Genomic DNA, 10687 nt, shown 5'->3' on the forward strand with positions numbered 1-10687 from the left:
CCAGTCACTCTCTTTCTCTCTCTTTGTTTCCTCCAGGCCTTTTTTGCCCAACAACAGCTTAAATTAGATCACTGTCCAGTGTTTTGCTCTGATGATTAGCTCATAAGCTACTGCAGGCGCCCATGATCACTGAGGCATGAGTGGAACAAGATACAGCGGAGAGAGCGACTGGTTGTGATGCACAAGTCTTCCAATAGCCATCTGTTCTGGCATGTAAAATCACTCTGTGTGAGAGCCTACCACATATCCCAGGGGCACCACACATTCAGACACTGAGGAAACTGACACTGTGTAACTACTTATTTAGGCCGTGTTAGACAGGAGTCTACCTGCATGAACTCATGAAAATTAATGTACAAAGGTTTATGAGGACAGCCTGCATTGGGCACTAGACATAATCAGAATCAGAATTTCCTTTATTGTCATTGTCACAACGAATTTGGTTGAGCAATCTATCCTCAGTGCATTTAAAAAGACGAGTTCTAAGAATAAATAAATAAGTAGACCTATAGACCGCCATAAGACATAAAAACAAATTACCACCCACATACACACCCAACCTCACACGTGCGCACACCCACACACAGTCCATTGCACATGTTCCCATAACCCCTAATACTGGGTATCCAAAGTGCTTACATGGGGGGGGGGGTATTAAGTGTTAGTCAAATCGCCCATGAGTAGAAAGTGCTTCTGTAAAACCCTGTATCTCCTTCCGGAGGGCAGGAGATTGAAGAGGCCATGGCCTGGGTGGGATGGGTTGGACAGGATCTCCCTGGCCCTGTTTAGCCCCTGCTTGTTTGCAATGTCCTCCAGGGAGGGTAGGGGGCAGTCATCACCAAACTGTGATGCAGTATGTCAGCACACTTTCAATTGTGGAGCAACAGAAAGTCCGCAGCAGATGTGCATCCAGGTCACATTTTTTTTAAAAGTCTTAAAAAGTGCAGCCTCTGCTGGGCCTTGCTGACCACCGCTGATGTGTTGGTAGATCATGTTAAATTGTAAGCCACATGCACCCCAAGAAACCTAAAGGAGGAGACTCTTCACACAAACACCGTCTATTTGTAGCGGGGCGGGGTCCACTCTTTTCCTCCTCCAGTCCATCAACATCTCCTTGGTTTTACTGGCATTCAGCAGGAGGTTATTCACTGAACACCAGACTGCAAGCCTCCGGACCTCTTCCCTGTACACTGATTCATCACCGCCGGAGATGAGACCCACCACTGTGGTATCATCCGCAAATTTGACGATGATGTTTGATTGGTGGGAAGGAGCACAGTTGTGTGTGTACAAAGCATAGGAAGGAAGGGGCTTAACACACAGCCCTGAGGGGAACCCGTACTGAGCATCCGGGTGGTGGATGTAAAGGACCCAACCATCACTGTCTGTGTGCAGTCCATCAGGAAGCTGTTAATCCAATTACAGGTGAGGGGTGGGAAACCCAAGTCAGTTAGCTTTTTGACTGGAATGTTCGGCACAATGGTGTTAAATGCCAAACTAAAATCTTCAAACAGCATCCTGACATAGTTCCCTGCCCCTCTGTGTGGCTCTCAGCAGTGTGGAGGACAGTGGCAACAGCATCAGCTGTTGACCTGTTTGCCTTGTAAGCAAACTGATGCTGATCAATGTTCTGGGGGAGGCAGGACTTGAGGTGGTGCAGGACAAGCCTCTCAAACCACTTCATGACCACAGAGGTCAGTGCCACTGGTCTGTAGTCATTGAGGCTGCTTATGGTGGTCTTCTTGGGTACAGGAATGATGGTGGCTGCTTTGAGACAAGATGGGACGGTGGCCTGTTTCAGGGAGGTATTGAAGATCCTCGTCAGGACCCCTGACAGCTGGTCAGCGCAGGCCTTCAGTACTTTGCCCAGTACCCTGTCTGGTCCTGCCGCTTTGTGTGGGTTCGCAGCTCTCAGAACCCTTTTCACCTGATGTTCCTGTAGTTCAAGCAGGTGGGTGTTGGAAGGCCGTGGAGCCATGGGGCCTCCCTCTGGGGTGTAAAGAGCAGAATGGGGCCTCACTGCCTCAAAGCGGGTGAAAAAGTGATTTAATTCTTCCACCAGCAAGGAATCAGCATTTGCTACCATGGATGAATTTCCCTTGTTGTTCGTCAGCTACTGAAAACCTTGCCATACTTGTCTCGGGTTGTTGTCAGCCAGATGGTTCTCCACCTCCCTTTTGTAATCCCTTTTAGCTGCTTTCACTCCTCTCCTCAGGTTTGCTCTGGCCACAAACTGGACACAACTGTTGTTAAAGACTAGCATATCTCCCCAGGCTTTAAGCTATTATTTTTTATAGTTTTGACAATCTGGCTTGTAACAGCACATTAGTTAATAGTTTGGGGACTATAACTATAGGTAGATATTGTCAATTCTGTTTTAAAAATAGAAATTGGAAATTTTATAGGTGAAATAGGTTACACCACTACTAACTGAAGAGAATACAAAAAAATTCTTAAGTCCGCTTCACCCAAAATTATTTCAATCCCGGAAAAATTATTTTTTCTTTCTCTCTCTTTCTTTCTTTGCGCCATGACTGACAGGTCGACTGGATGCACCTACACCTCCTTATATGGTGGTCATTGGCTTTTCATGGGCGGGGATTTATGCTAATTGCTGATTACCGGGAGCGCGCTGTCACTTTACGATGGATTGGCATTCATGATCATACACATGTGTTTACGATCAAATCTGAGTTTCCCGCGGCGTTCCTGAATCTGGAGTAGGTTTTTAGTAGAGTAGGCTTTTATGTGCAAATCTACACACAGATTTACTCACTTTTCATGAATGAGACCTATTGTGTTTCGCCAAATATGTATGATGATAGTAGTTAAATGGAAAATGGACCTGCATTTTTATAGCGCCTTTCTAGTCATCTGACCACTCAAAGCGCTTTTACACTACAAGTCACATTCACCCATTCACACACACATTCATACACTGGTGGCTGAGGCTACCATATAAGGTGCCACCTGCTACTCAGTTTTTAATACACTCACACACCGATGGAAGCATCATCGGGAGCAATTTGGGGTTCAGTATCTTACCCAAGGATACTTCGACATACAGACTGGAGGAGCCGGGTATCGATCCGCTGATCTTCCGATTGGTGGACGACCCGCTCTACCTCTGAGCCACAGATAAGATAACCTGTACCACATAATTTGTTTAATTGCAAAAATTGGTGTTGTTGGGATCAACATATATATTTTGGGAACATAATTTTAGGTCTCACATGGCAGCACCAAATATGTATGGATTTAATTGGCTATCGGAAATAATTAAAAGTAATTAATAATATTTATTAATTATGTTCAATAATGTGACTTCATTAACATTAAATCACCTCGTGGGGCACCCTTCCCGTAAAGGGAAAAATGATAGCCAGTTAAAGATATCAGTCTCATAAAATACGCTAAACTATTAATTTGGAGTTTTGATTAATAATTAAATTAATGACAACAACCAAAATTAACAGTAATGCCTGAAGGATCTCGGAGTTCTTGACGCAGCAGAGGTTGACTATTCATTCACTCTTGTGCAACATTAAACAGACAACAGGTATGATTCCAAAGAATTATATTTATTCACAACTAGCAAAGCAAACTAAAACACACATATTCTAACTTAACTATATACAAGCTTGGTGTGTGTGTGTGTGTGTGTGTGTGTGTGTGTGTGAGAGAGAGAGAGAGAAAAGAGAAAGACAAAGGCGGGAGTGGTGAGCCGTTTGGCCTACAAAACAAAATGGCTGACAACACAACAAGATGGCCAAATCAAAGCTGGCTTCAGGTCGGGGGAGGTGTTTGTCTGACCGTGTGGTCAGGACAAAGACAAAGGAAAAGAAGCGGGAACTCTGAGATGCCTGTTTGGGTGTAGCTCTGTTGAAAGCCTATTTGTTAATGAGTCTGTCAGTGTGACGTATGTTGCAAACAGTCTGGATTAGTGCAGAGATTGTTTAGTTGTGTGCAAGAATCTGTCTGTGAACAGTATTAGCAAACTAAACACTTAGCTTTGGCAAAGCCAAGTAATCAATGACCTAACTGCAAACTATCACAACAATAACTCAATGACAGCATTAAATCACATACAACAAGTTAAACAGTCTTGCTTAGCCCGTTAAGCTGTGATGAAGCTATGCCCAGTTGTTACTTTACCGATCCTTGAGTGGATGGGAGTAAGAGTCACTTGTAGCCGCGATTCCTTGTATTTAAACGATCCCTATCGGGGGAGGACCCAGATTTTTGTTGACAACTTCTTAAGTTTTCAATAAATCAAAAGAAAATTGTTGCACCGGTACTTCTTGCACATTTTTGTAGATTGGTAACTTCATCATGTTACCTTTTTTCCAGCAAACAGAGCAGACAGCTACATCCGGGGTCCGACATGCATGACGTGATTGTAGTTATTATCCAATGGGACGCTTGGAAAAAAGAAAAAAAAAAACCCTTGGAAAAATGGCGCTGCATGTAGAGCCACCGAGAGCCACACATACATAGCCTATTAAGTCTCTTTTATGTCTTCACTACATAACGTGGTCTTTACATGTTACAGACTTTTTTTAAACAGTCTGTAGGTACCATGTATATTTTCTCTGTTAGCTTTATACAAAATAAACATATCTGATTTCACAAATTTGAGGTCTGTTATCTTGCTTGGGAACTTCACCTGTCATTTATCTGTCAAAATGATGAAACGTCATAAAAACGACCCTCCTCCCGCCACTATATTAATCTTTGTTGCTATTTTTTTATTTGTCTGCTAGCATTACATTAGCATAAGAAATGGAGTGCTGTATGCATGTAATTCAGAAAGATGGACCAATCACTCCTTTTACAGACACAGGATGGCAAAAATTTATTAAGTCAGTATTTGAGTGGAAAGATTTAGGGACTGAAGAGAGTCTTATAGCTGAAGAGGCAGTGCGGAGATTTAACTTTAACAGCCAGGAACCTGCTGAATATGCTATACCAGCTAATGCTGGCTATCACAGGGACTGCTACATCCATTTTACTAATATAACAAAAATAAAATGAGCCCAGAAGAGAAGAGAAAAGGAAGCTTTAATTCAAAAGGAAAATGGAACAGAACGTTGGTATCAAACATGCAGTGTGAAACTGTAAATGTGGATCTTGAACTTCAAATCTGAATCTTGAATGCAGAATCTGTGAACAAAGAAAAGAAATTAGGAGCTACAATGACATCCTCTCACACGATCAGGTTCTGACAACTCAAGTTTATTGTGTGTAATTCACTGTTCAGACATAAGCTTTGTATTTCACTCTACTCAAATGAGCAAAACCCTAGTCAAAATGTATTCGATAAATCAGATCACTGCATTCTCACCCACTTGATTCCATCACAGGAGGGAGTCATTTGCCCATCTAGCTGCAGTGAACACTGCGGAGATGAAGAAAAGTGCTAACTTAAATTAAGCCCCTCACTCATTCACATTACTTCTGAAGTCCAATAAAGTGCTCAGTAACATTCACAAACTACATTAATTAAAAACAGCAAGGGGAAAACACGCAGTTGTTATTTCCATTTAATCTCAGATAAGGTGACCAGATTTCTGAAATGAAAAACAGGGACTTTTCAAGTGCAGAGTACAGAAGTCATTAAATATTATTATGAAATAAATATATATGTATTTTCATGTATTTTGACAACTTTCAATTAATGCAATGGACCACCGTGTCATTGTGGTCTACGGGCATAAATGTTTTGTTTTTTATTTTCTTGTCATTAAAAGGACATTTCTTTTCCTCCTGCTTCCTTTTACTCTTCTATCAGTAATCTTCCTCTCCTAAAACAGAGCCACAACATAATATATTGTAATAGCTATCACATGGTAATGTTCACAATTCACTATAATACAGCCACACCAACAACAATATATGTTACTGTCAGTGAAATAAGTCTTCAGTCCGCTCCAACTCTGACTTATTTCTTCTTTTGCCCTCATAAAATAGCTTCTGTCTTGTCTGTGGAGTAAATGAGTAAAAATATGGACAGCGCCACTCTGCCAATGCAACCCACATAGCGGTCACAGGTAGTACTGCATCAGTCTGTGCGCAACCAGAATCAGAGCTGTGGCGTCTATTTCACTTGTGTTTTTTTTAATCCACAGTTGAAATTGGGGACATTTCCAGGGACAGCTCTAGCTCGGGACAGGTCAGCCAAACTGGGGATGTCTGGTCACCCTAATCTCAGATGATCTACTGAAATAACACAAAAGTAAAATCCCAACATTTTTATACAGCTGCTGTTTTCCCCCCAAGTGAGATAGGACAGAATAGTATGGGACCTATTTAAGAAAAATATGCAAGCATTAGTACTCCCTATTTCAGACACACAAGTACTAAGCCAACTATTAAAGCAACAGTATGTAACTTTGGCTGCGACACGCGGCTTCAAAAACTGAAACTTAACCATGCATGTTTATGCGTAAACGTACATTTATGCTGCAGCTGCAGCAGTGGGTAGTTGGGGACAGCTCTGCTAAATAAAAGGCTGTAGACAGACAGAGCAGTGGTAGGACATCAGAGGGAAAACCAGAGGACATTTTCTCCATAAAATATGACCCGGTTTTACTAAAATTGCTGTTTTGTGCAACATATTAACGTGCATAGTTTAGTTTTTTGAAGCCACGGGTCATGGTCAAAGTTACAGAGTGTTGCTTTAACAAGCACTACATATATGAATAAAGATGTGTCTTCACATACAATAATTGTGATGTCACGACCCAGTGATGTAGGGGAATAAGAATGGTGCACAGCCTCAAACCAAGGTGAAGCCTGAATCTGTGGATGTCTTCTGTTTGTCTTTTAGTGCTAGAAGTAGCAACAGAGACAGAGAATGGTGAGGAAACTCCGGCAAAGACACGGGCTCTAAGATCACACACAAGTGACTTCCACACGTCTGAGAGAGCACCACACTTGCTCCCAATACAGTGTTTGATTTGCAAACATGAAAAATACAGATATGAAGCACACAGCCGGAAGAGAATAAAAGAAAAACTTTCTCGGTGTGAAACACTCACTGCAGGGAAGTTACTTCTTGCTGCTGAAGAAAGACAGGATGAGAGTCTGTTTCTACACATTCCTGACAGGGACCTAGTGGCTAGTGAGGCACGATACCACTTCTCCTGATTCAGAGACTACACACGGTACCTGTCAAAAAAGAAAAGTGAGAACACAGAAAGTGTGTGTGAGGACTCCTGCAGGAGGGGAAAATGATGTAGCTTTCTATATGATGTATATGTTATGTTTTGTTTCTTTGTTACGAACTCTCTAATGCTACACGTGATTTACAGTCAGTTCAATCACTTTCCAAAAATCTTACTTTTTTTCGTTTACAGTTGCAATCAAAATTATTCAACCCCCATTGCATATTAGGCCTATTGGCAAAATATACAATTTCTCTGCTGTTTGCAATAAACAAATTATACAAGAACTGTTTAAGTAGTTCAATGAAACTAATATTACAAGGGTTTTGATCCAAATTCAACACAAAATGCTACTTTTAATGACTACTGCAGTCTCAAAATTATTCAACCCCTTCATGACAAGCATCTTCAGTACTTAGTAGAGCACCCTTTTGCTGTTATGACCTGCTGCAAACGTGATGCATAGCCAGACACCAGCTTCAGACAGCATTCCTGAGGAATCTTAGCCCATTCCTCATGGGCAATGGCCTCCAGTTCAGTAATATTCTTGGGTGTGCGTTTTGCAACCGCCTTCTTCAAATCCCACCAGAGATTTTCTATGGGGTTCAAGTCAGGCGACTGTGACGGCCACTCTAGAATCTTCCATTTCTTCTTCTGAAACCAAGCCTTGGTGGACTTTGAGGTATGCTTGGGACCATTGTCCTTTTGGAAGGTCCAATGACGCCCAAGCTTCAGCTTCCTCACAGACGACATGACGTTTTTACCTAAGATTTCCTGATACTTGACTGAATCCATCGTGCCCTCCACACGCTGCAGGTTTCCAGTGCCACAGGCAGCAAAGCAGCCCCAGAGCATCACTGAGCCACCGCCATGCTTCACTGTAGGCAGGGTGTTCTTTTCAGCATATGCTTCATTCTTCTTTCTCCAGACACACCGCTGTTCCATAGGCCCGAAAAGTTCCAGTTTTGTTTCATCACTCCACAGAACAGAATTCCAAAACTTCTGTGGCTTATTTATATGGTTTTGAGCATAATGGAGCCAACTTTCCTTGTGCTTTTGGGTCAGTAGTGGTTTACGTCTTGGAGTCCCGGCATGGAGCCCTTCAGTGTTTAGTATGCGCCTTATTGTACAAACTGAAACCTCAGTGCCTGCTGCCACCAAGTCTTGCTGCAGGTGTTTTGCAGTCACTCGAGGGTTTTTGACCACTTGCCTCCTCAGGAATCTGGTGGCAGCCGCTGATAGTTTCCTCTTTCTGCCACGTCCAGGTAGTGTAGCCACTGTTCCTTTAACTTTGAACTTGCGAACTATGCTTCCAGCTGTATCTCTAGGAACATTCAGAGCTTTTTCTATCTTTTTGTATCCTTTTCCTTGTTTGTGCAAGGCAATGATTTCTTCTCTTCTTCTACTTTTTGGACAATTCTTTTGACTTAGCCATATTTCTAACATGCAATCAAACGTCACGCTCAACAAACCCCTAGCCAGTTGAGGTATTTATGTGTTCTATCTCAAGCACACCTGAACTAATGAAGCCCTTGATTAGTTGCACCAGGTGTGCTTGAAACAGGGGGTTGAATAATTGTGATTAGTTGCATCAGGTGTGCTTGAGACAGGGGGTTGAATAATTTTGAGACTGCAGTAGTGATTAAAAGTAGCATTTTGCGTTGAATTTGGATAAAACCCATGGTAATATTAGTTTTATTAAACTATTTCAACTTCTTGTCTACTTTGTTTATTGCAAACAGCTGAAAAATTGTACATTTTGCCAATAAGCCTAATATGCAATGGGGGTTGAATAATTTTGATTGCAACTGTAGCTGTTAGCTCTCTTCTGCTGTTTCCATGTGAGGAAACAATGATTAAATGACAACATTGTTTACACATCATCATAGCGTGTTTGCTTGGTTTATGAGACTCAGTGATGTTGGTCAGCAGATACTCTAATAAATGTGCAACAATCCCGGTTATTTCTACCACAAGGACTTAAGAGACCTAACGTAACCCAATGAGAAATAAGATGCAAGCCACTTCAACTTCACTTTACCCGTAAAGTGCGTGAAGCTGCTAGCGAGCACTTTTTGCTAAAGCTAACGCTAACGTTACTTTTACACTTGCAAAACGTCACCATACGTTTGAACTCAATACTGTACAAAACTCAAGTTGCAAGTCATGCGTTTGAACTCAATACTGTACAAGACAATCAAGTTGCAAACATGTTTTTAATAATATAATAACGTTACTTGTCTCCGTCATGTCCATCTGCCGATTCCTCCGTTGAACAGCTGTGCTCAGTGTAGCTAAATCCGATAGGCTAACGACGGCCCTCCCTCGAAATCTTAGCGTTCTGTTGGTCAAACTGTTATAGTAGACTGCAGCGTTTGCCTGAATATTAAACAAACTTTAAGTTATAATTGTGGAAAAATGTGCAAGAATATAGAGTGGCACCAACCCGGATCTGATGAAGAATAAAGTAATCTTCACAATTTTACAAATCCAGGTTGTCCGTGCACGGGGATCATTACTTTGTAAAACTAATGCAGATACGCGGCTTCGACCCACCGCCTATTGGTGGTGTACTGCTTTGATAGCCGGCGGAAGAAGGCTGGGAAGAGCTGTGGTTCCAGCTGCAGTCTTTGCTGTGTCCTTGTTCCAAAGGTTGTGATCCGAGGAAGCCAGTCGCTCGGGGTCCTTGCAGAGTTAGACACTGGGTGCTAACTCACTTAGTTCCTTGTTGCTGGAAAGCTAGTTGCAAACCTTGCGCTTGCACCTCTAACTTTCTGGTTCAGGTTAGAGAGTCTGTGATCAATTGCCCCACCTTTGATGGTTCTGGGCAAGGAGCAAGGTTCTGAGCATCTGGGCTGTTCCAGGCCCAGCAGGAAAAAGGTGCAGGCTGCTCTGCAGTTCCTGAGTAAGAGAGGGATCTGTTGGAAGGGAGCAGACCTTCTACAGGCCTGTGACATCACAGAGTCACATGTCACTGTAAAAGTCCTGTCCAATCAAGTTGTGAGACTGTCTCACTGAGGTGTGAGATGAGACCTCCTGGAGATGGGTGTCAAATAGCTGTCTTTGTTTGGAGAACAAAGAGCATGCAGAGAAGGAAGCCTTTAAATCTCCAGTTGTAGTCCTGTGAATCCCACCAGTGTAATCTTTGAGTTCAGTTTAGTGTTTTCTATAAAAAATGTACCGTACTGTGAATTAAAATACCTTTTGATATATTAGAATTTAAAAATGCAAATGTTTTATTTGATGATTATAAATTATGTTTTAATAATTATCTATTTGATATTATATAACACTGTACAATGCTGTGATTTTTATATGATGGTGGGATTTTTACAGTCTGGGCCCAATTTGTTGGCTGTTGACACCAGACACCAGAAAGCCATTGGATGACTGCAAGTGGTTGTCGTTTTTTGGTTTGTTTTTTTAGTTCTTTTAGAATAAATATACTTATCTTTAAAATATGTCTATCCTGCATCTGATACAGAGAAATAAAGTAAGAGCAGTTATCCAGAGCCGATCAT

At 41.9% G+C, this 10687-nt stretch overlaps 1 long non-coding RNA gene across 1 annotated transcript; it reads right to left on the minus strand.

The window, feature by feature from the left end:
* Nucleotides 1-5344: 5344 nt before the first annotated feature.
* On the minus strand, nt 5345-7124 carry LOC144466815 (uncharacterized). Its single transcript, XR_013493237.1, has 3 exons — nt 7041-7124; nt 6724-6831; nt 5345-5398 (listed from the first exon to the last, which is right to left on the minus strand). It is a non-coding gene; the product is annotated as an uncharacterized LOC144466815 (long non-coding RNA).
* Nucleotides 7125-10687: the final 3563 nt, after the last annotated feature.

This window comes from Epinephelus lanceolatus, chromosome 14 (assembly GCF_041903045.1).
Source record: "Epinephelus lanceolatus isolate andai-2023 chromosome 14, ASM4190304v1, whole genome shotgun sequence".
NCBI classification, from domain to species: Eukaryota; Metazoa; Chordata; class Actinopteri; order Perciformes; family Serranidae; genus Epinephelus; species Epinephelus lanceolatus.